The sequence below is a fragment of the Pleurodeles waltl genome, chromosome 10 (genome assembly GCF_031143425.1).
Source record: "Pleurodeles waltl isolate 20211129_DDA chromosome 10, aPleWal1.hap1.20221129, whole genome shotgun sequence".
In the NCBI taxonomy this organism is placed as follows: Eukaryota; Metazoa; Chordata; class Amphibia; order Caudata; family Salamandridae; genus Pleurodeles; species Pleurodeles waltl.
The window spans coordinates 771477387-771503262 of record NC_090449.1 but is presented as its reverse complement, the minus strand read 5'-3'; the positions used below and the strand labels follow the sequence as shown (position 1 = coordinate 771503262).

General features: G+C 44.7%; 1 protein-coding gene across 11 annotated transcripts in view; it reads left to right on the top strand.

The window, feature by feature from the left end:
- The window catches only part of KIAA1217 (KIAA1217 ortholog), a 1319791-nt gene that overhangs the window by 574678 nt on the left and 719237 nt on the right, over window positions 1-25876 (top strand). For 2 of the 11 annotated variants that reach the window (XM_069211376.1, XM_069211377.1), the window contains exon 2: window positions 15978-16071. The exons of the other annotated variants lie outside the window; for them this stretch is intronic. The gene's annotated coding sequence lies outside the window, so the exon portion shown is untranslated. The remainder of the gene's footprint in view (window positions 1-15977; window positions 16072-25876) is intronic. 11 annotated transcript variants of the gene reach the window in all.

The window sequence follows — 25876 nt, the reverse complement described above, 5'->3', positions numbered from 1 at the left end:
CTGGAAAGGGGTTCCGAAGGGATACCTTCCCCTTTGTGAATGTTTATGAAAATAATTTTTAAGAGCAGACAGAGGTCCTATGGACTACTGCCTACTCTAGAAAAAAATGAAAAGAAAACTTTGATAGGGTAGCTCAGGTTTGTGTGGTAAGTGGTTAGTGACAAGTGGGCCAGATCCGTATGCCCACTGTTGGGTGGTGTTGAAGCAATGGTGTTATTGGCCCTCATGCTTGCAAGGTAAATGGACACACATCGCCGGCTGGTCAGAAAAGCACAGCCGTAATTTGAGAGCATTTGCCCTAACACTCCTTGGTTCCGATTCGGCTGCACCTGCTGCACTATTGGTAGTTACGGCCCTGCTGGTGGCGATACTGCTTTGGATGATTCCAAGTATCCCAAAGTTCCCCACCCATGAACAGGTGCAGCAACAGTAAGCCCAATTTTATAGAGCAGAAACAAATCTGGCAAAATCGCACGTGGGACAGGGGCTGTGAGCAGAGGCACAACCTGCCCCCGGCCCACATCCCAACCAGCACTGTAAGGAGAGCTTGAAACGCTGCCCCAAGCCAACCCAGTGTGCACCCTGACCCATGACAACCTCCTGATTACCCTGCCACTAGACACCCTCCTGATCCCCATTCCACGGCTCACATTGTTCTCCCCCTTCCATATACTATCTGCCCAGAGAAGGTGATAAAATTCAGTGAAAAGGACCCGGTAATTATAGGTTTGTGTGATGATTCACTATCCTGGACTGAAGCTTATAATTGCTCAGTGCAGCGGTGCACTTACTGTCCATAATAAGTGATCCAGCTTTGGTAATTTCGGCTCCCCTGCACTGTGCACTGCACTGTGCAACACATATTCAGGAACTAAGTATGTTCATGTATTCTTTTAGACTTTCTGATCAGTTATTTGTACAAGAAGGAAGAAAGAAGCAAACATGAGGTTACAAGTAAGAACGTAACATAAAAAATAACACAGCTTGGACTGTTGGAATGGCTTTATCCCTCTCGACCCGTCAGTCAAACAGCAAAAGACAGATTTATTAAATGATTTTAGTTAGAAAATCAACTCTTTAAAATTAAATAGATAAAAAAATAACTCAATAGAAACTAATTAAATAGAAAAAGGCAGTGCTTAATTTGTAAAATAGAAGGTGCCGGTGCTCAAAGCCCTTCTCTTAAACACGAGGATGCTAAAATTAAATCTGCAAGCACTGAATACTGAGGCAGCGTAATCCTGAAGCCATCTCGGGCCTCTTCAATCCATTTACGGCCACCCCTGCCCCTTCAGCTCATCCTGCAACGTTCTACTTTCTCCCTTTATGACGCATTTCAGTTTTTCCTAATTCCGTCTTTCACATATGTGTCTTTTGCTAGCAGCAAATGCTTGAGGCATAAGAATAAGCCCCGGCCCTCACAAATAAGTGCCGGTGCTCAGCACCGGAAACAACAAGCACAAATTAAGCACTGGAAAAAGGGTTAAAAAAAGCAAATGAATGTAATAGCTTATTTTTACATCCTCCCATATTTGCTGTTTCTAAACACCGTAAATCATAAATGCTGCTGTTAACAATTTTAATGATCCTCAATGTATTCTCCTCTGATAGAAGAACGTTTGAGCTTGCCATGCCTGGTTTCAATCAGTGGCTCTGCAGGCCGCATCAGGTGTTAGAAGGGAATACCTTACTCATTGAGCTATTTTCCATCTCTACACTACAGTGACAGTGCTTAATGTTAAAGAACGTTTACTCATGTTGAAGTGGCAATAGTAAATCTGACTCCTGCAAAATCCAACACTTCACCTGCTGAAGCTTGGGTTAGAGTGGGAATAGTACATTTGACCCCTCCAAAGTCCAACACTTTTTGAATGTACTTTTGATTATGTTGGATAGGTAGCCGTTAACCTAACCCTTCCATTGTCCAACACTTTTACTGCATTTGCTTATGTCGGAGTGGAAACAGTAAATCCTAACCCTCCAAAATCTAACACTATCCCTGAGTTTGCTTACATTGGGAATAGTAAATCTGTCCTGCCAGAGTTAAACACTTTCCCTATTTTTGCTTACACTGGAGTGGGAATAGAAAATTTGACCCCCCTCAAAAGTCCAACACTTTCCTTACTGTAGCTCATGCTATAGTAGGATTAGTGAATTTTATCGCTCCAAGAAAATTATTGTTATAAGATTTTTTTAAAGCTGTTTTACTATATATTTTTTGTTTTAATGGTCAAAGTTAGCTTAATTTAATTAGTTTTTTCTTTTTTCATAATTGTTAGATTATTTTTTATGTAAATATGTACATTTTTAATGTTTTAATATTTGGTGTTTGATATTATAACTAATTATTATTTATCATTTATGTTTAAATGTGTTTTAAATAAGTATTTTTGCAATTTTTTAAAAATACATTGTTCAACATATGTGTATATATTTTTATATTATATGTCTTTTAATGCAGTATTTCTAAAGTTAGTTTATGTTTTTAAGTTAATATATTGGATAACAGTTAGTTCTTATTATTAAAAATACAAGGCTGGAAGACGTCAAAACCTTCACATATCTGAGTCTGTCCATTGCCAGCGACCTCAAGTGGAACACACATATTCAAATAGCTATGGAAGAAATTGAAATCATTAAATGCTGTTCATAGAGTGTCACACATCCATAGCAACCACTTCTTGTTCAACATTGATCATATGGTTCAGGCAAAAGTAGGAGGCCAAATTGCCTTTGGTGCTGGACTCTGGAAACTGGACAAATGACAACAAAAATAGGTTGCCACAAAAGAAACCTTTTGAAACCATTACTGATGATATCAGCAAGCTTCCGACCCTTGCTCTGTCATCAGATGTTAGCTACGCTTCCATCCAGAGTAGATTTCAAATCAACCCAATAAAATACAGCTTGAAAAAACTCCGGAAAATGCTGCCTTAAAACAAATGACAACAAAAGAGATGCACATGGTCATCAGCAAGCAGTTCACCAAAGTACAAAGAAATAGAAACCTAAAGCCCTTGAGAATTTTAACCCAGTAGACAGCCTGACTTCTCAATCCTTCCCACCATGTCCAGTCATATTTTGTAAAGATAACCAACCACAGAGCTTCACATTAGCTAGAATTAGCATGCTACCATTGAAAGCTCTTCCAAAGTAAAGAAAGCAAGCATCTTCTGATACGTGCCTCTATGGTCAAATTGAATATGTTACTCACTTCTTTTTCAATTCTCCATTTTACAACAAGATCAAGAGCTTCATATTTAAAAGATTACTCAATCACGAACAACTGGAAAATGATAGAGAATGTTCCATTTTCTTGCTTAGTGACATCACAGAGGAAATAAATTGAATGCAAGTTTTTTTTCCAAAAAAGCTGGGATTTAAGGAATTATAACCTGATAAGTTATATTTCAACAACATTCCGATTAGGGTGCCCCGAGGCACCAACAAAGAAGGACTAGATATGTAACAGCCAAGCCATCAGTGGTATTCAGAGGGACAGATAGTATGATCAGTTAACAGTTAGGAACCCAAAGACACTGTGGTACCCAGATCTGTCCCTTTAGACATGTTGATCCACATAGTTAACTTGCCTTTCACCTCCAGGACTGCATTTGAGATAAAGAGGTCTATTAACGATAACCAACTGTAGCCACTGATGCCTGGTTATAGAAAATACAATTTATTTGGTGTTCATATCTTTTGCATACTCATATGGTCAAACTAAATCAAAACTGTGTCTCCCTCTGCTGCAAGCAAAAACTACTGTGGAATCCTACATTAAGTATTTTATTTATTTATTTATGTATTTATTATTTGGATACTTCTTACATTTATCAGTATATTCCTTGCATGTCATTTTATCTGTATATTTTTTATATATTCTTGTTTGTGACAACCTCGGATGCTGAAGTCACTTGGCAAATAAATCTAAATCATTAATGGAGTATAATTCATGTTTTAAAAGGATATTCTTGCCATATCACTGTATTTTATCAACTGTATGCATGACCCATTTCAGATTTAGTAGATACTTTAAAGCATAACTTTCTGCAAGTGTGTTGGCTTAACTAATTAGTTGACATGACATGAGAACTAGAGCTCCTCATCAAAGAAGGTACACAACATTCTCAATTTCTCAACTGGAATTGCTATTGTAGCAAGTAACCTATTTTTCTATTGAGAGAGTTGTTGAAATTTAGTACATGGGGATAGTAACTGTTTGAGTGGATACTTTTGGAGGTGATGATGGTGATAAATGATTATGAATGGTGAGTGAGACAACACACAATTACATTAGAGACATAGTTTACAGAATATACAAATTGAGATTCAGAGTGGTGTAAGGACTAAGGAGTTGTTTCAGTAGGATTATTTTGTGGGGGGCAATGACAACTGCTAATTCAAAAATTTGAGGAAAGGTTTCCAGTAGAAGGGGGATTTGGAAACAATAGTGAGGCAGAGCAAGACATTAGATGAATGTTGCATGGTCTTAATTGGTTGGGAAATGAAGAAGAGAAGAAGCACAAGAGAGACTAACAGACCTGAGTATGAAGATGTGTCTGGCTTGTCATGGAAATTGGTGAGTAGAGCAGACTAGTTCGATATTAAAGGAGGCGAGGTTTCTACTAGTGATGTGAGAAATGAGGTTAGTATGTTCCTATGGTAGCAGATGAGACAGCATCCGAGAGGTCCAGCTGGGTTGCATTTATATCCGGAGTGGTGGCTATGGAGTTGATTGTGTGGGATAGGCATTGGGTGGTAATGTGGAGGGAAGTGAGTAGGCCATTGAAGCAAAATGATTCATAGGTATCTAGAACTGTCATGAGGGTATTGAGGGCCCACTTCGTGTGAGCAGAGTGCTATGGTGTCTGGGATTTTCTCCATCTGTGGAGATCAGTGTGTTTTTGTCTCTTCGGGGAGTGGCTGGTGCAAGTGATTCATGATTGGTGATGAGGTCATCAGGGGTTGAAACTGCTGAGAGGGAAGTGTGAGTAAAGACTAACTGGATAAAAAGTGCCAGATCGTGATGAATCCAGGTATGTGGTGCAATATGGAGGTACTGTGTTTGTGATGAAGGTATTTATTTTGATGGTGTGCTCTTGTTATTGGACACAAGGGGATGGGGATTAGGTGTATGTTTACTTCTGTGCAGCCCAATCACTCATTCCCACCATGTACAAATCTAGCCCATGCAGTATTTTCAGAAGTATTGACTTTTGGGGGTAGCTTATCAAGATCTTTGTGGATCTTTCCTTTAGTTTTAGTGATGTGTTTTTTCAACAAAACATCAGTTTACCAGACTCTTTCTTTCGGAATTGACTTCTGCTGAAAACACATTTCTTTGTTAGCCATTTTGGTCATTATCTTTAGTCTTGATGGATATAAGCCAAAAATGTGAAAAAATAAAACATTACATACCTTCTAGACGCCATACGTTTGTATATAACACAGACCACACCTGGAGGCCAGGTGTCAAATGACTTTTATTAAGATGGTCATATCTGAGGTAGTAGCAAAATAGTCACTAACCTGCAATTTGTAAATTTATAGAGTGATGACAGTAGAATGCCTGGGCAAATGTGCTTTATAGTTTCTACTCAATAGAGCACTGAAACCCTAGTTCCGGAGCACCCAAGACAATATGTGATGGTAGCTCTTGTGGCAAGTGACTACATTCAGCAAATCTTTAGGACAGGAGGTATACTTTTGGTATTCCTTGAATGAAAATGTCTTCTCAATGCCATTTGATGTGATATAAATAATACTCAATACAAAAAATGTTCAAACCAGTACAGGCTCATTTATAGTGTGGTGAGTGGTCCACCAGATGTTGGAGACTGTAGCCTCCACCTCTCCTGGTGGAAGACTACTCACCATGTTTAGATATCATCTCCTGCCTGGTGGGGATTGTTATGCCTTGCTGATGTGGTGGGTGCTGTCATTGCTACATAAATGCTGAGCGTGCATATGCTTGTTTTGCTCCACCATCATTTATTTTTTGATTTATTGAAAGGAACTCCCAAAGCAGGAGTGCTTTTCAGTGAAAACAAAAAGCCACAGCCATTGTTTTCCATTCCGGAGTTCACCTCTCCTCACATGGATGACCTGGGCAGGAAATATTAGTGATGGTAGCCATCCCTAAATGGTCACCACTTTCTAATAGGCATAGCCGGGGTTACATTGTTTGGAACTCTTTGGTTTATCCATCTGTGAATGAGGCAGGGGAAGCAAAACATTGGTGGAAGTTATGGTGTTGCTTGTGTCCCACCAGACTCTAAATGAGTGCATGTGTATCCGCACTCCAAAACATATTTCACTACCACTTATTCATTTTATGCTCTATCTGTTGTCTGTTTGTTGTCTGGGGTGACGTTGGTAGCAGGTCTCAAACTGTACACATTCTCATTAGGTCAAAGGAGCTGTGGCAACTTGTAGATTAATTACCAAAAATCAATATTGCCAAATGTGTCTCAAACTCCACCACGGAAAAAAAACATTTCTGAAACATCTAAAGGAAAAAAATACTTGTGCCCTTAATGCATAGGCAGGGCTCTTAAAAGATGCTGTAACTTGTCCCATACATAACGGGTATCAGAGTGTCTACAAAATGAGTAGCAATTGTAATTAGTGTTCTGAGGTGGACAAGGTGAGCCTGTCCTTGTCAATACCTGTTTACAGGAGCAACCACATGAAGTAGGAGCCTTTAACTAAATCATTTGTGTTTTTCCCCAAAGAGGAACGCTGTACTCATAGGGAAGCAGTAACGGGCTATTTAGTAGTAGGCTTTGGCATAGACCCTTTGAGCCAAACTCCATCTTTTTACAGTTGTGTAGATAAGTGTTTGGATAGGGCTGTCAATATTAATATTGTCTATACCAGCCTTTTTCCTACTTGACCTGAAGTGAAATATATGTTGGTGTGGACAATTTAAGGCAAACTGACTTTGTTGCCTAATTTAAATATAATTACTAAGTAGGCTGTGGCTAAATCACCATTAGTTCAATCCAACAGCCTTTGTAGGGAATTAAGGCAAATTATGAGCTTGATGGTTCACTTGACATTAAATGGACAGTAGTATCTTTTTCAAGCGTATATACGCTGGGCTGCTGAAACCTCATTTGATGTTTTCTTTCACCCTGAAATATCAAATTCATAGCTAGAGAAGTGCTAGAGAAAAGCTTTCTGGTTAGTGGATGGGTCTGTGAGATATCTTACTACGTACACAATGCTTTCTCAAACAGACAAAGCAATTAATACCAAACATGGGGCCTGTTATTTATTGCATATGAGAAATAAACATACCATGGGGTTTGTTATTTATCAGGTGCAATGAATAATAACTATGAGGAATATATGGGGGATGAAGTGGATTTTGGTGTTTAATGCATTAAAATCCACATACTACAGTAAATACTATATTCTTTTCCCCTTGTTAAGTTTGGAAAGGCTAGACCTGCCAACGAAGGATTAGTTATTTAACGCATCCATTATTATTGGATGCATTCAATTGCTTCAAACTCGTAATTCCAACACACGCATAAACAAGGATTTCTGCATGGACTCGCAATCGGGTCCTTATCCTAAAGCAGAATTGTCCACCCTTAAAACCCTACAGATCGCTTTCATCAAGACATCCAGATCCAAATGATTCTGGAATTGGCTTAAGGTTGAGGACGCTGAACGGATCAGACTGTCCTTATATAGTCTAAAGCCGCATTGTTGTCCCTGGGAGGGAGTCGGCGTGCTCCCTGTTTCATGTAATGTGGAGACTCCAGACAGGACGAAAACCCCCTTTGAAATGTCTTTGCAACAGTCCAAAAGAAACGATAGTCGTGTGTGAGTTTTAACAACAAAGAAACTATGTTATAAAATAAACCAAGGTCAGTCTTTGGTAATAGATGGAAGTGTTCATCTCTAGCCAAGCTTTGGCAGCCTTTGATACAGTGAAGCGATCCTGCAACACACTGAGGGGGGACTATTTACATGCTAGCTAGAAGTCAGAAATCGTGAGGGATGTACGGTAAAGCGTTTGGGATCCTTTATAATAGTTTCGTTTCAAAATTGAAGCTTTTAAAGTTATGTTTTAAATAATGTCGAGATTAAGTGAATCTTATTTGGGTTTTTCATACGGCAGCGTGCCATGTTGTGAATTTGAGGGGGAAGTCCGGGGCCTGAAAATGTTTACCTGAATGAAAAGCCATCACTTTACTGATTGTAGTTGGCGAATTCAGTTTGCTGTTGTATGAGAAAATCTGCTCAGTAAATACCATATTACGTTTCTCACCAAATTGTTTTATGTGAGCAGATTTGTTAAGCTAAGTGACAAAAAAGCTGCGCATTCTGGGGAGGCCTTTTTTGGACCAGACCATTGTGATTTGCTACAGGTTTTTCTGGTCTGCAGCAGTTTCCTCTGCAGATGCAATTTCTGTCCACTGACGTTTTACATAGATATTCCTTTCAGTATTCAAAAACCGCTGCAAGTTTTATGTCAGCTAGACTGTGCAAGTTCAGAAACCCTGGCAACACCAGATTCTGTAAATAAGTCAACAATGTAACCTGCTCTAAATAATATTATACACCATGAAATTAGGGTATGCAATCACGTGTTTCCAATTGTGGTAGTGCTGTTTTCTCTCCCAGTCTGAGTAACCACACCATTAGTTCTCATTCTGACCAGCCTGGGGTCTTCCTGCGAGTAAGGATTGAAGGTAGGCATCTCCTTACCGGAAAAACAAATATTGCACCGCCTACAGTGAACTCTTAGTTATCTGTGTGTCCCCTTCTTCTCATACTGGTGATTACTTATGAGGTGAATCCCACCTCCCTCATGCCGGGAAAAGCAACACAGAAACCACCCCAAAATTTCAGCCTGCCCTGTCCTCCTTCAAAGGCCATACAGAGAGGCTGAATTGCCAATATCCTCCTAGATTTGTTTTCTTGTCTCACTGGTATGAGAACATAGAAAGTAATACAGATGATATGTTCACCTCTTGCTAGACCTGAGCTTAATTAAGAAAAAGATTTAGGCTCTTAGGACCTTCCCTGGTGGGCTTGGGGTTTTCAGGCAATCTCAATGAAATGGTCACACATGCTGACTTGACCTTGGGGAAGCTCATGATGTGTGTTTATAGGAAAAAAGACAAGGTCTGCTGAGTAAATTTGTTATGACTGTGATTAGTTACTCTTGGTTCTTGAAAACGTGTCTAAGATGTATTTTTATATGGCCTTTAAATTGTGGGAAAATAACTCACTGCTGCAGTATCATTTATTTTCTTTTTCTGGTGCTATGAAGAAATGATTGCCCAGTACCAGAATGCTGTGTTTCTTCTTCGCTCGTGCACAGAAAGTTCAGGTCTCACTGCACGCATGTGATCTTTCATTTTTGGTGTATCGTGATGGAATACTGTATTAGGCATATATTTTGGCATCACGGAGAAGGCAATTGTGGAGAAGGTGGTGTTTGGTGTTTTCTTACCCGTTTCCATGGCAATCTGTAGTACTGTCATAGGATGGGGGAGCACAAGTGCAAGAGTCATTAGGTGGCTTCCTCTTCACATTCCAGGTCTCTGTCCCCCGTGAGAAAGAGGTCAAAAGATGACTGCAGTGTGGAGAAGAGAGTTAAGTGAATAGCCATGGGCACTCTTTCCTATCTTTCTAAGTCTAAAACTTCCTCAAGTACAGTCCTAATGTGAGAGAAGTCTCTGAAAGTCTCTGATAGTCCCTCTTCTTCTAAATATGAGCAAGAATGTAGGTGTTTTTCTAATGAATAGAGAGGGAAGTATAGTGAAAAGGACATGATGCCAGAAATTCTTAATCACATAAGAATGAAGTTCCGGAAGCCCCAGGGCCAGTCTTCAAAGGCAGTGCTGAGGCAGTTCCAAGTTAGAGCTAAATGGCCCAGGGGTCTGCTATCAGGGCTTTCAGACAGCCTTGGGAAAATCCTAAGGAAGGAGAGGCACAGTTAAGAGGTTGTTGAAGAGCTTTAAATTAGCTTACCCTACAGCTCATCATGTACCTCCTTCTTCGGATATGCTTGTGGTACTTAAGTCTTATCTAAAACCACCCATTTAAGCCTTCAAAAAGTGACCTTTCTGATTGCAGTAACACCAGCCAGCTAGATTGGTGATTTGGGAGCCTTATTATGTAGGCCTCTGCATCATGTACCTCTTTCTTGGGATATGCTTGTGTTACTTAAGTCTTTCTAAAACCACCCATTTAAGCCTTCAAAAAGTGACCTAGCTAGATTGGCGATTTGGGAGCCTTATTATGTAGGCCTCTGTTTTTGTCAGTGGTAGATGATTGGGTAATATTACGGACAGATCCGTCTTTTAATCCATAAGTGGCTTCAGTTGAGATATTTTCCCGCCTGTTGATTTTTCAGATTCTTCATCTGAGGAAAAAGAGCAATAGCATTTGCTGGGTTTAAAAAGGGCAGATTGAATATATTGACAGAGATTGAAAGACTTTCGGTTGTCTGAGCACTTACTTGCATCTTCTGGCTCTTCAAATAAACAAGAAAGCCTTAAGTTTAACCCTGAGCAGGTGGGTAAGGTCAACTATTGTGCCGGCTTATTTCTTGGAAGGGATTTCTCTTTCAGAAGGTATTCTTGGAGATCCACAAGAGGTTCGGCTGATTCATGGGGCGAAGTCTAGGGTGTGTGGATCACAGAGATTTGTAGGGCTGCAACGTAGTATATTCTGTGAGCACGTTTGTGCAGCACTGCAGAGTTAACAAATGGGACACAGATAAAAAGACTTTGGAATGGGAGTCTTGAAGTCAGCCTTATCATAACCTCTTAATTGCTTGAAATAAATGTTTGAGGTGTGACATTAAGTGAATATGTCTTTGTTTCGTTTAAGTTTTAGTCAAAGTCTAAGCAATGGCTTTGGTATTTCACATAGATAATGACTGATATGAGAACAGGCATAAAGATAGAGGCCCGATTACTTACAGGTATCTCCGTACTCTTACCAGTCATTACAAACCCTCTGTCCTCCCAAGTGATTATGGTCTTTTACAGTGGGAACCTGGTATTTGAGGAGGAGACTGGCAGCTTAGCCCTTTCAGTGGCATTTGGTGGAGAGCACGGCATGGCCGAGTTTTAGGCTTGACTGTGTTATTTTACCTGTCTTGAGAGAGGTGTGAGTACAAGTAGGACTAAGTACGACAAGTAAGACTAAATAGGGCAAGTAGGACTAAGAGTAAAGAAGATTATTGGTAAGTAATGGGTGATTGTTATGGATCAGTCTTTCTAGCTATGTGAGACTCAAGCCTACTAATGCTGAGGCTTGAAGGAAACTGACTACACTGAGTAGAGATTTATGGTCCGTTCAGCAGCAGGTTCGCACTTTTCCCAAAGCAAAATAAAACTTGCACAAGCAGAAAGCACAATTAGAACGAAGGAGTACAAGGGTCAGCTCTTCCACGTGTGATGTAATTTCATGTTTCAAACAAATGACATAAAAAGACAAGTGAAGGAGGTATAAGAAATGGATTAAATTCACAAAATACATCCGTGGGACAGATTATGGTACATGCGACTACCTTGATATTACTAAAGAAACACGTACATAATCATTGTATTTCTTAAACTATAGCTCTCGTTTAGTTATTAAAATATCAGGAAACTGGTGAGATAAAGGTGAAGAACAGGAGGAGAATTGTAGCCCTTTAAAAAGTTTCTTTTCTGCTGACTTCATTTTTCGGATGTTGATGTATGAGATTGCATTAAAAGCGTATTATTCATGGCAAGGTTTCATGTTTTCAGCGTTTTGCACGTGTACTGGCAGGGGTTATCAGCCGCAAAGGGCACATTGAATTCAGGCTAATATAACTTTTTTAAGGTATCCTGCCACACTAAGTAAAATATTTTCATGCTTTCATGACCATATTGCATGTCTCCTGTTTTTATTTTTCTATTGTAAAAGAAAATCCGTATTTTTTCCTGCATACATTGGTAAAATCACACTTATGGTGTTTTTTTGTGGAAAGAGCTCGATAGCCTCGAGGACGTCTGGGTAATGTTGTGAGATAAAATGCCAAGTTGTTAGCTACCTTTTCTAGTATTGAGGACTTGTTTGGGGTTAATTTGTGACTCACGATGTAGTATATCGTACTAAGATGGACCAATAATGAGAATCTACTGAACAATATCTTTCTATTCATGTACTTACCAATTTCATTATGAGCACTACCCTCGGCACTTTAAAAGTCCTAAGCAGAGAACACTGCTGTGTGTAAGTGATTGTATTAGATGTACACAGTAAACCCAATAAAAGAGTACTATGTATGTACGATTGGTCATATGTAGATATGATGAACTCCTGCTTAGTCGGGGCTAGATGCTACACGGTTCTATATGGCATCACCAGTAACAGGAAAGGCACAGATGTTGCTCCTCCCTTCCCAATGCATTCTTCTTGAGACCTCACTCTGTTGTGGTCCATGAAAGGAGATTACACATTTCATAAGCTGGTGGTGGCTTGGTGACTCTCTTAGTCTGCCACACCGTAGCTTCAGCCCAGACAACTGGTTGCCACCTAAATAAATCACATGCTGTGTAACCCATCCTACAAATAGTGCATCATCCATAAAGACGATGGGCCAGTAATTTGTAGTAGCACATTGCTAATATTAAAAATCCCACTTGCTGTACTGCGAAGAGTTCCCAATACCCTTGGCAAAGGAGCATAACAAAAAGCTATAAAAGCCAAAGCATTGGCTAAACGAGACTACTGAGGATTATAAAAAGTACTGAGATCCTGTATCACCAGTTGCAGTGCACTGCAATGTGACAAAGGAGTTTGAATCTTGGTAGATGTGTCCATGGGCATCATTATTTTGATGTTATGGCTTTTTTCTGACTGCCTCGGATAACTGCTGGTGGAAGGCAGCAGATTCAAGAGTGGGATTCCAATGAGAATAACTGCCTTCTGGATTAGTTCCGTTATGCAGTGGTCCAAACAGTAGAGGCTATCTTCTGAAGCTTCTTGGAATATAGAAATATAGAATAAACTGACCAAACAGGGGCAGTATCATGTTCTGTATCACAGTGACAGGTAGAGATCTTAACTAACATCCTGCCTAGTCACAGTAAGGTATGCACTCTCCTACTGTTGTCCACACCAGGGCCATATTTATACGGCTGTCCTCCAGTGGCGTGCTATAAGTGGATGGTCTACAGGTAGTGTTAGAGAAACTGCCCTGTGTCACTGGGTGGCGTCAGAGAAACCTGAGTCTAGCAGTTGTGCTCAGTGGAGGGGTTCCTCCTTTTACCGCGCAGGTTCCATGGATGGCAACCGGATCCAATCATATATGGCCAGTACATGCCGATCTGCCCTGATAGGAAGAGGCAAAAGAGGATTAGCTAGCCCTGTCTTCTTTATTTACAATGTAATGAGAAATTGTGACAGAAAAGTAGTGGGCCTCTAGTTGCTCACCACTGAGCCGGTCACACCTTTTTGATTAGTTCAGTTACAGAAGGTGGTTTTAAGCAGGCAGAGCCAAACTTCATATGAAGCCATTCAACAAAATGTGCGTAGGAAACTGGCGCATCTACCTGAGTGATAGATTCATGCCTGCAGATGCATTAGTACAAGGAATACAAAATACCAAGACGAAAGATGTGCCTTGTCACTGGTGCTGAAGATAGAATCATGAAACCTTAAACATTGGTGAAACCTTAAACATTGGTGCAGAAGACCACCTGGCCTTATCAAATTTGACGAATTGCTTCTTTACTAGTGATGGTTTGATGTGGTGTAGTATATGAGCTGTCACTATGGACACCGTAAGCATGATCACTGCAACATTTTGGTTTTAGTTCCTTTGTTATTTTGGATGTCTGTAAGAGGAAGTGGATTCAACAGAGCACGTCCATGAAAAAATAACTATCACAATGAAAACTGCTGTTACATAGTGTTACATGGAAAGTCTGTGGAAAATAAATCTTAAAGTTTGAAATATATGAACAAGAAGACTACAGTACCACCTGCACAAAGTCCATTCCCCATCCTTTGGAGAACCTGGCGCCACTACAGGCCTCTGACATTATGGCAAAATGATTTTCCTTTTTAATTTGTAAGTGATGTCATGTTTTTTAAATTTACCTATGCCTCTCCCTTCTAACTTAATAGAAGTCACTTCTGAGCAAGATTGTTTAACCTTTATTCTTTTCCTTCTCGTGGAAAGGAAGTGTATTCCTTCTTCATGGCCACTTGGGGGTTGCTGCAGTTTACAGGATGAGATGAGAAAATGGAAGCTCTCTGCCACTGGATCTAACTTGGGAAGGCTTGTTCATGATGAACAATGAGATCCTGTCCATCTCTTAAGTCACCTTCCAGGTCCAAAATGTCCTCATACTTTGAAAATTAGGGTAACTGTTCTCCTTATCTTTTTATGTGCATTTTTGAGTCTGGGTAGCACATGTTTCTCGCAGAGCAACCAAGAAAGATAGCACTTTGGAAAATACATTTGACAATCTCCAGTTTATTTTGGTCAGTGTCTTTACAGCACAAAAAAATATAAAAATGAAAGGGTTCGCTTGTAAGACCCACAGCCAGCTGACTTTTATATCCAAGTGTCTAGGATGACTGTTAAACCCCTTATGCGGATACCGTACTCTCCCCTGTACTACAAACTCTACTTCCTTTCCTGTGTCTCTGCAAATGTCTAACAGCCGCCAAGGTATGGCTCTGTTAGGGGTGGCTATTATGCTACACTGGGTAAACAAAGAACCATAGATGGAGTTCTTGAGCGTTGCATTAAAACTAAGGGGCATATTAAGAGCCCCTAGCGCCACCGGAGCGTCACTTTTGGTGACGCTCTGGTGGCGCTATAGTGACGCTCCGGTGGTGCTATGCCCTGCACCGTATTTAAAAGGTGGTGTTAAGCCACTTTTTTGTGGCTTAATGCCACCTTGTAAATACAGCCCTTTTACATGCAGCGCTGTGCGTGGAAAGGGCATGCAATGGGTGTTGCTATGGGCATGCCACAGCAACATCAATTGCATTTTGACACTGCCTCAGGTTTACCACATTTCGTAAGCTTGAGGGAGCTCCAAAATCTAACACCACCCCATGCGTGCTGCTTTCTGGTATATTCAGATTGGCCTGTAAGATTGAAATGTTAAATCTGCCAAGGGAGCCATTCTGAACCAGGTATGACACATCAGAACAGACGTGTACTAAGACGAATATTTTCAGACCGTTAAATAGGCTCTGGAAATAGGGATACATGAGGTACTGCAGCACCCTCAAAATAAAGAAGCTGGAGTTCAGAAGGTGAATGAGCACTAAAGGTGCCTTTAAATGTTACTTTTATCCATCACATTTGCAATGCTTTCAAAGGCAGGGGTAAAATATCAGTCTATGTCTTCTGACAACTTGCTGCATCATAGTCTAACATTTAGATTGGTGTTTGCTTTTCTTTCTTTAAATGCAAAGTTAGAGTAGTGTGTGAAGTGAGCTGTCTAACAATCGTGCTGGGGTACTGGGTGTGTGAAACAAAAGGCTGCCACTTATTTTCTAGCACACAACAATATTTAAATATCTGTTAATGAACTGTACGATTATTTCAAAATATCTCAACAGTTAGGAAAGACCAAATGGAGCATTTTTTTGTAATTCTGAATACCGATGGCAACAAAGATGTAAATAGGGTCAACACAAATCAAGACACTTTACTTGGTGATGTACGACTGATAAATATATGTTGAAACCTGATTTCCACCTATTATTGCTGGTGCATTATATAGTTTTATCAATAAAACTGCATATCAGTGTGTGTTTTTTGTCAATACAATATAAAATTTGCTGTCTGTAAATGACCGTGGGCTATCACACCATGCTTTAGAAATATATTTGTGCTAGTGTGCTCTAAAATGCACCACCAGCTACATACTACACCCTTACCATTCTCCTGTTGAATGCATTTGCTACACTTGCTGTTTGTCTGACGCATGTATTTTTCACAGTTCCTATGACTGCAGTGGTGTATCATTGATGGCGGCACCCCCACTCTGAAAATTGTTTCAGCATCACTGGACATTTACTGGATTGTACACCCCTGTAAGCATTATCATACTGTTCAATTTAGCATTTTTTTTTAAAACATCGAAATGTCTTGTAAACGATGCAGTTGCCTGAAGAGATACAATTTAAGTCCAGGAAGCTTAGCTGTATATTTGCAGAATTATTAGGTAAGCTTGAACAGCAAATGTATAAAGAAAACAACACCACTGGAAATAACAAGGGGACTTGGTAAACCAGAAGCAAATATGTGTTGCCTTTCAAGTGTGTTACAATAGCACCTTCTAGCTTGGCACAGGCTGTACGAATCTAGTTTTGAGTGTTTTCTATCGCAATCTCAATTGGCAAGAAGGTTTGATATTCTGCAATTTAACACGCGATTGGCACTTCAAGCATCTTTTGAGAGGACCACTGGTACTGAGTTGCACATTATAGTGTTTCCATCCCAAGGATGCAAGATATTTCCAATTTTCACCCCTTGGCCTCAGAGGACAAGAAATCAGAGCCACATTCAGTCTTGGTGATAAAAAAAATCACTGCTTCTCATTTAACTCACTTGAGGGTCATAAAACAGCTCAAATGAAATATATAGCTTCAAAAGGCTACCGCAGAATTTTACATCCAGGTTTAAAACAAAATATGGCTTCTCTGCTTTTGCCTGTTGTTGTCAATAAACAATATGCCCCATAGAAAAAGTGCCAAGCAAAAACTTTGAAACAGGACAAGGAGCAGAATAAAGCTATTACTTACAACGTATAAAGTTCCTAAGAACTACTTGATGGAGGTGTATGAATGTCAAGGATTGAACCCCCACAACATTTTGATTGACAATAGACAATTACTCTGACATGGCCAATACGTTGTCTCACCTTTATTTTACACTGACCGGCCCTCGATGTAACTTTCTCCATTGTTGCACTCGGTTGACTTACTATATGAATTGCAGCCCGAGCCAATGTGAATGCAAAAACTATGTCGAAGTATTGTCAAGTGGAAGTAATTGTTAAGTGGAAGTAAAGTAATGCAAAGTAATGGTAATCGAAATTGTGAGGGTCGATGTAGGGTGAGCAAATCTAGAGCATTTAAATCCAGCTTTCCATCACCCTTTGAATCGGGGCGTTTTGTTGTGTTTCGATTTATGAGTGGGGGTATTTTCTGACTCTGTCCTTCTTGTTTTGTAAAACAGTCATGTTATACCTTTGTGTAAAATGCTTAAAAAGCCATGGACAAAAAACGAAAAAAATCATTGGTGCCCTTTTATAACCTTTTATTGGTCAGAGCACATACAGTTGGTTGCTGATTAACACTTAAATGGGGTTGAAATCCTAACTAAGAAAGGCACAACGGCAAAAACAAAGTTGTAACTAGATTTCTCTATCCGAATTGTTGCAACTTTTAACTTATGGTGCTAGCTCATGCTAAACAACATTGTTTAGAGTTTCAGGGATATCAGATGAACAGGACTGTGAGTGTTCACATGTGTAAGGCATTTGAAGCCAGGTTTTCACTATTCATACCACTCTCAATTAACACAATAAGCCCAGGATCACACAATGGGGAAAACATGAAAGAACAAAACAGATAGGCCCGCATTACAACCCTGGCGGTCGGTGATAAAGCGGCAGTAACACCGCCAACAGGCCAGCGGTAAAAAAATGGAATCATGACCACGGCGGAAACCGCCAACACAGACAGTCACTGTAACACACCGACCGCCACGGTGGTAGCAACAAACACTGCGGCAGTAACCGCCAACAGCCAGGCGGAAGACAGTGTACCGCCCACAGCATTACAACAGGCCTAGCCGCCACATTTTTCGGGGCGGTACCAACGCCATCAAAAGCACGGCGGAAACAGTACACTGAAGAGAAACGACTCACCTCTCGACACTCAAGGAAGAACCGCGATGCCATGGAGCCCGAGCTACACATTTTTCCAATGCTGGTGTACCTCCTCATTCACCAGGAACATGAACGCCGGTAAAGACGACCACGGTGAGTACTGCACCTAGCACACAAAAGAGTGACACACACACACCCCTACCACCATACACACAAACAGATGCAGCAACATTACATATACACCCCGTAACCCTCAGGAATAACGCAAGGACAAAAGGAATGGATTAAAATGAGTGTAATAGTACAGTTTTAGATAAATACGCCCTTAAACAATAAACAGTATGTACAATATATACAAAAGGAGGAACAATACCCACTCCTAAATGTCCATGGCCCACGGGGCCATAACACATAGGCCAAGGCCACACTTGACTCCTGCCGCAATACGGAGAGAACACTGCAGGGGCATCAGGTCGAGAAAACACAGGCACCTCAGGGGGACGGGGAATGGGGGTGGCATCTCAGCCGGAAGATGGTGCAATGCCACTGGCCTGGAGGGGGCTCCATGCCCACTGCCTGGTCCTGGGGAGTGCAAAGCCACAGTCTCTCTAGTGGGTGGTTTGCCCACTGCTTAGTCCTGGGAAGTACAAAGCCACAGTCTCTCAAGTGGGTGGTTTGCCCACTGCTTGGTCCTGGTGAGTGCAAAGCCACAGTCTCTCCTGCCAAGGAGGGGGTGAGTGGATGCCTTCTTCCACTGGTTCTGGAGGAGTCTTTGTGCCCAGTGTGCTTCATCCTGCCAAGGAGGGGGTGAGGGGATGCCTTCTTCCACTGGTTCTGGAGGGGGCTTTGTGCCCAGTGTGCTTCATCCTGCCAAGGAGGGGGTGAGTGGATACCTTCTTCCACGGGTTCTGGAGGGGGCTTTGTGCCCAGTGTGCTTCATCCTGGATGGGGCAAGGTCACAGTCTCTCACCTGGGTGTCACACCGACAGGTGTTGCAGGGGCCAGGACGCACTGCAGCCCATGTAGTCACTACTACACACTGCTCATCGGTGGTGACGGCTGCTCAGTGGATGGCAGTTGCGCTGCAGGTGGTGCTGTCCATGGTGGTGGTAGGTTCTATCCCTTTACGTGCAGCCTCGGATGGCTGTCCACTGGGGCTGCTGCTGCTGACAGTGGTGCTGCTGGTGGTGGGGCAGGTGGCGGTGCTGGCCATGGTGCAGGTAGCGGTGCTGGCCGCGGTGCAGGTAGCGGTGCTGGCTGCAGTGGTGGTAGGCTCCAGCCCTTCACCTGCAGCCTCGGACGGCTGCCCACTGGGGCTGCTGCTGCTGGTGGTGGGGCAGGTGGTGGTGCTGGCCGCGGTGCAGGTAGCGGTGCTGGCCACGGTGGTAGTAGGCTCCAGCCCTTCACCTGCAGCCTCGGACGGCTGCCCACTCTGGCTGCTGCTGCTGGCATTAGTGCTGCTGGTGGCGGGACAGGTGGCGGTGCTGGCCGCGGTGTAGGTAGCGGTGCTGGGCACGGTAGTGGTAGGCTCCAGCCCTTCACATGCAGCCTTGGAAGGCTGAAGTGCCATGGCTGGTGTTGTGTACCCCTTCCTGCCCTTGGCAGATGGTGGTGCCTCCTTGCTTCTGCCAGCTGGTGGTTTTTTCTTGCCCTTGCTTGCTGGTGGTGCCTCCTTCCTCTTGCTGGCTGGTGGTACCTCCTTCCCCTTGCTGGCTGGTGTCCCCTTCTTGCCCTTGCTAGGTGGCAGTTCCTTCTTGGCCTTGGCAGGTGGTGCTGGCACACTGGCTGTGCTGACGGGTGCCTCCATGGAGCCTCACACACCTGCAGTAGTTGCAGAAACCACAGTGGTCTTGAACTGGGTGGCTGAGGTGCTGGGCTGGGTTCTGGCCACCCTGGCCCGAAGTGAAGGACGGGGGAGGGGTAGGGAATATGTCAATGATGGCGAGGAAAGGCTTCTTAGGGACACTTGGGTGGGAAGACGGTGAAGGTTTGGGAGTGGAGGAAGCGGGAGTGGTTGTAGGAGGTGTCAGTGTGCTGTGTTTGGGTGCAGGTGCATGGGCTGGATGCTGTTGTGAGGTGGATGGCTGTTGGGTGTCTGTGAGCTTGTGTTAGTGTACTTTGAGATGAGGGGTCACAGACACAGTGGGAGAGGACACAGGGGACATGTGCATGGATGTGGGGGTGGTGACTGCCAGTGAGACGCTACTCGGAGGGACTTCTGTGGGATGCTTGTGTTTGCCTGAGCCACTTCTGTGTGTTGATTTGGGTGAATGCTGGTCTGATGGTGTGCTTGGGATAGCTTGGGGTTGAGGGGATTGGGACTGGGTAGAGGAAGTTGGGGGGGAGGCTGGAGACAGGGACAATGGCTGCCATCAGTGAGTTGGCCAGAGCCTGGAATGCTCTCTGTTGGGCCGCCACGCCAGAGTGAATGCCCTCCAGGTATGCATTTGTTTGTTGCAAATGCCCTGCTAGACTCTAGATGGCATTCAGTATGGTTGACTGCCCAACAGAGAGGGGTCTCAGGAGGTCAATAGCCTCCTCACTGAGGGCAGCAGGGCTGACTGGGACAGGGCCTGAGGTGCCTGGGGCGAAGGAGATGCCACCCTCCTGGTTAAGCGGGCACGGGAAACACTCTGAGGGGCTGCTGGGGGGGCAGTGCTGGTACTGGGGTGGCACATGTACCTGTAGTTGGGGTGGGCACACGGGTGTCCGCCACCGACAGGGAGCTTCCATCGGAGGAGGAGTCGCTGTCGTTACTGTCCCCTCCTGTCTCCGTTGTGGTGCTCCCCTTGCCCTCCGTCCCACTGGTGCCCTCACCGTCAGTGGATTCGGCCTCCAGGCCCATGTGGGATACCGCTCCCTCCGTCGCCGGTGCCTCTGCTCCTCCGCCAGATGATGCTAATGTACATAAGAACAGGGTGACAAAACAAAAAGGAGGGGGGGAGACGGAGGATACACTTGGTCAATGCCAGCAACAACACTACAGTTGGCATACACAATTCACAGGGAACAGCCCTATGCACTAAGCCATGCACTACCAGTTACAATGCTAGTCACCAGCCCATGGGGTACAATACCTAATGCCATTAGCTGCACACCTGAAACCCACAAGACCCTGCCCAGTAGTAGATGCCCACCAACATTATTGTGGTTGGAGTGCATCTAAGCTTGCCCATCATGGAACCTACCCTGCCATGTTCGTCCTGGCCTAGGGGCACCCACAGCCCACATCCCCCACCCAGGTAACACCTTAACACGTGCAAAGTCAAGAATCTGAATCTGTACCCACCCCCTTATGGCTGCTGTGATGCCTTCAAGCGCCCATCCAACTCCGGATAGGCCACCGCCAGGATGCAGAATATCAGGGGGGTCAGGGTACGATGGGCACCCCTTCCACGGTGGGAGGCCAGTCCCAGCTGGGCCTCCGCCATCTTCTTTGCCCAGCGGCACAGGTCCTCCCACCGTTTGCGACAGTGGGTGCTCCGCCTGTCAAAGACCCCCAGGGTCCGCAACTCCTTGGCGATGGCACGCCAAATACCCTTTTTCTGATGGACGTTGACCTGCAGCAAAAATACAGCAGAAAAGGTATTACTCATACCGTCCAGACTGTCATACTCATGGCCCACCATATCCCTCCCATCCCCTTATGCAGAGACATTGACCACCATACATGCAGCACTCTGCCCAGGACCTCTCAGCCCCCCCACATGAGGCTTACACACAGCACTCCATACATTCATGCCCCACGCATCATGCTCACACTTTACTCACCTTTTGGTCTGGAAGACCATAAAGTAAAGGGTACTGGGGTAGGACCCCATCCACCAGTCTCTCCAACTCCTCCGAAGTGAAGGCAGGGGCTCTTTCCCCAGACACTCAAGCCATGGTCGCTTCCAGACACCGGTCACAGCAGCACTTGCAGTGTAGGTCCTCTCCTGTTGAAGGTCAGGTAGCAAGTGAGTGAACAGATAGAAAATGGCGGTCACGTCCGCGGCGGTGCGTACCGTCACCGCTGGCGTACATTGCCAATGGCTCCTGGACCCGTAGGCCCCAATGATAGCCAATGTGGTGTTGCACGGCGGTCGTCGACCACCGACCACAACGGCGCACAACGCCAGCGGAATTACCTAATTTCCACTTGTCCGTCCTCACAGGCCAGGCAGCCGCCATTTCAGGGGGCACAGGCCATGGCACCTGACTGCATCACAGCAGACATAGGCACATCAACTGACTTACAAGTTCACATATTGTTTCTGTAAAACATAAATTACATATTAATCTGAGTACATGTTTGAATATGACATTCTGATCACCGTTTTTCACTCTAGAGTTCAACCACTGAGGATGAATAGGAGATGGAGACATCCCCCTTGTACAGACCCCTGGTGGACCTGGCGACTATGGAGGACAGACACATTATCCGCAACTACAGACTTGATAGGGCAACAATCCAAGAGCTGTGTGCCCAATTGGTGCCAGACCTGATTTCAGCTATCCGCCAACCCACAGGTATCCCCCCTCTAGTGCAGGTCCTGTCAATGCTCCATTTCTTGGCAAGTGGTTCCTTCCAAGCAACTGTGGCCATGGCATCAGGGATGTCACAGCCTATGTTCTTAAACGTGCTGACCAGAGTGTTGTCTGCCCTGCTGAAACACATGCGCACCTACATCGTATTCCCCCAGGTGGAGGATTTAGCCACAGTGAAGGCTGACTTCTGTGCACTGGAACATATCCCCAACATCATTGGTGCTATTGATGGTACATATCTTGCCTTTGTCCCCCCTGGAGAAATGAACAGGTATTTAGAAATCAAAAGAGTTTTTACTCTCTGAATGTGCAGATGGTGTGTTTGTCGGACAAGTACATCTCCCATGTCAATGCAAAGTATCCTGGCTCTGTGCATGATGCCTTTATCTTGAGGAATAGCAACATCCCATATGTGATGGCTCAACTCCAGAGGCACAGGGCGTGGCTAATAGGTGAGCCCATGGTCCCCGCCCAGTTGATATAGGTATATGGGTGTGGGGTTGTCCGTAAGGGTGAGTGTGGGGCTACCAGGTATCCCTCGCTATTTACAGGTTACTCTGGTTACCCCAACCTCTCATGGCTATTGACCCCAGTGGGGAATGCCAGGACAAGGTCAGAGGAATGTTACAATGAGGCACATGGGAGAACAAGGAGGATCAATGAGCGCACCTTTGGTCTCCTGAAGGCCAGATTCCGGTGCCTCCATCTGACAGGTGGATCTCTGTACTACTCACCCAAGAAGGTGTGCCAGATCATCGTTGCATGTTGCATGTTGCACAACCTGGCCTTGAGAAGCCAGGTGCCTTTTCTGCAGGAGGATGAGCCTGGTGATGGTTGTGTGGCAGCGATGGAGCCTGTGGACAGTGACGAAGAGGAGGCAGAGGAAGAGGATGTTGACAACAGAACCTCAATAATCCAACAGTACTTCCAGTGACACAAAGGTAAGACACTGTAACTTCACCTTCTATTGCAGTTTTGTGTTGGACATTGTACATGGCAGCATGATTTCCCTATTTCTATGGCCACCTACTATACCCTTTGGCATCTCTATTTTCAGATATCTGTGCCCTACTCTGGCTCCTGGTGTGTTTACTGCTGCCCACTACAGGTCATACCTATGTAAATATAACTGTACATTTGAATTGCAATGTTTACAGCTTGTTTAAGTAATACATATTTCAATCAATTGACAGACACCATGCTTGTATTTGTTCCAAAGGTGTTTAGTTCTGTGATAATATGTGTAGGGGCTATTGCAATGGGCTGGGTTGATGGTGGAGAAATGTCCAGGATAGAGTCCAGTCTATTGGTATCACAGGTGCATTGTCCAAGGGGGCATAGGAAGTGGAGCAATGTCAGTTCAAGGTTGACAGGGTGGCAGAGTGGGACACAAGGGTGAAACTCAGGTGAGTCCTATTTCCTGGCGGGGGTCTAGGCAATGTTCTCTGGCTTCTGCCTGTATTGCAGGGACCTTTTTCGTGGTGGTTCTCCTTCTGCAGGGGGTGGGATGCTGGTGGCCTGATGTGCCAATGGCGGGGCCTCCTGTCCACTAGCGTCGGCGGAGGTGGAGGGCTGTTCTCCGGTGTGGCTAGTGTCAGGGGCCCGTTGGTGTGCCACTGCCTCCCTCATGGTGTTGGCCATGTCTGGCAGTACCCCTGCAATGGTGACCAGGGTGGTGTGGATGTCTCTCAGGTCCTCCCTGATCCCCAGGTACTGTCTCTCCTGCAGCCGCTGGGTCTCCTGCAACTTGGTTAGTGTCTGGCCCATGGTCTCCTGGGAATGGTGGTATGCTCCCAGGATGTTGGTGAGTGCCTCGTGGAGAGTCGGTTCCCTGGACCTGTCCTCCCCTTGTGGGACAGCAGTCCTCCCAGCTTCCCTGTTGTCCTGTGCCTCTGTCCCCTGAACGTGTGCCCACTGCCACTGACCCCAGGTCCCTGATCATCCTGTGTTTGTGGGGTTGCCTGGGGTCTCTGTAATGGTGGACACACTGCTGATTGATGTGTCCTGGGGACAGAGGGATGGGCCCGCTGGGTGGGTGCTGTGCTGGTGTTTCCTGAGGGGGGAGGCTCTGTGGTGGTTTGGGACTGTGGCTGGGTCACCGACTGTCCAGAGGTCCCTGATGGGCCAGGTTGGTCATCCTGATCCAGGCGTGCAGAGCTGCTGTCATCACTGTGGGCCTCTTCTGGAGGGGGCTGGATGTTGCTGGCACCTCCTCCCCGGTGACGTTGTGTGTGGGTCCTGTGGTAATGTAAATGCCGTGTTATTGTTTCTGCACGTGACATATAGTGCATGCATATGTTTCCCTCTATGGTTGTTATTACCAAGGCAGCTTTGGCTTGTGTGAGTTGTGATTTGGTTGGCTAAGTGATTGTCACTAGTGTGCATGCTGTGGTGATGGGTGTCCATGCAGGTCTGTGGTGGGGGTCCATGCATTGGTGTTGCATGCAGGGCTTTGTATTGGGATGGGTGGGTTGTGATGGAGGGGTATATGTGAGGTGGTGGAGTGATGGGGGGTGAGGGTAGGGGTAGGAGTTTGTGATGGCATGCAGGTAGGGGGGGGGGGTAAAGTAGTAAAGATTTGACTTACCAGAGTCCAGTCCCTCTGATACTCCTGCCAGGCCCTCAGGATGCATGATTGCCAAGACTTGCTCCTCCCATGTTGTTAGTTGTGGGGGAGGAGGTCGGGGTCCGCCACCAGTCCTCTGTACAGCTATCTAGTGTCTTGCTACCACGGAACGCACCTTCCCCCGTAGGTCGTTCTACCTCTTCCTGACGTCATCCCTTGTTCTGGGGTGCTGTCCCACGGCGTTGACCCTGTCCACTACTTTCCGCCATAGCTCCATCTTCCTAGCAATGGACGACTGCTGCACCTGTGCTCCGAATAGCTGTGGCTCTACCCGGATGATTTCCTCCCCCATGACCCTTAGCTCCTCCTCAGAGAATCTGGGGTGTTGTTGTGATGCCATGGGTGTAGTGTGAGTGGTGTGTGTGAGGGTGTGTGGGGTGATGTGTTAGGGTGTGTGCTGGGAGGTGCGTGGATGTTGTAGGATTGATGGTGTTTTGTGGCTCAGATTCAGTGGGTGCTCCTGGCTTGTCTGTCTCTCAGTTGTCAAATTCTTTGGGTCGCAAAGGGTTGTGGGTAATGTGTTTTATATTGGTGTGGGTGTGGTGTGTGTATGGGTGTAAGGTGTGTGTAGTTTGAATTGTCCAATGTGGTGTTGTTTTGTTAGTGTGTGTGTATTTTGAGTGCGGTGGTCTGTACCGCCAGTGGTTTACCGCGGTTGAATGACCGCTACGGTGGTTCATGGGTCATGCTGCTGTGGGCTTATTTCTGTTGACGTAACGGTGTGGGTTTTGGTACCGCCAGTTTATCACTGACCTCTGGGCTGGCGGACTTATGTGTGTGTCTGTATAGTGGCGGATTTCTACGTGTGGGTCATAATAACCGTGGTGGTATACCGCCACGGTAGCGGTAT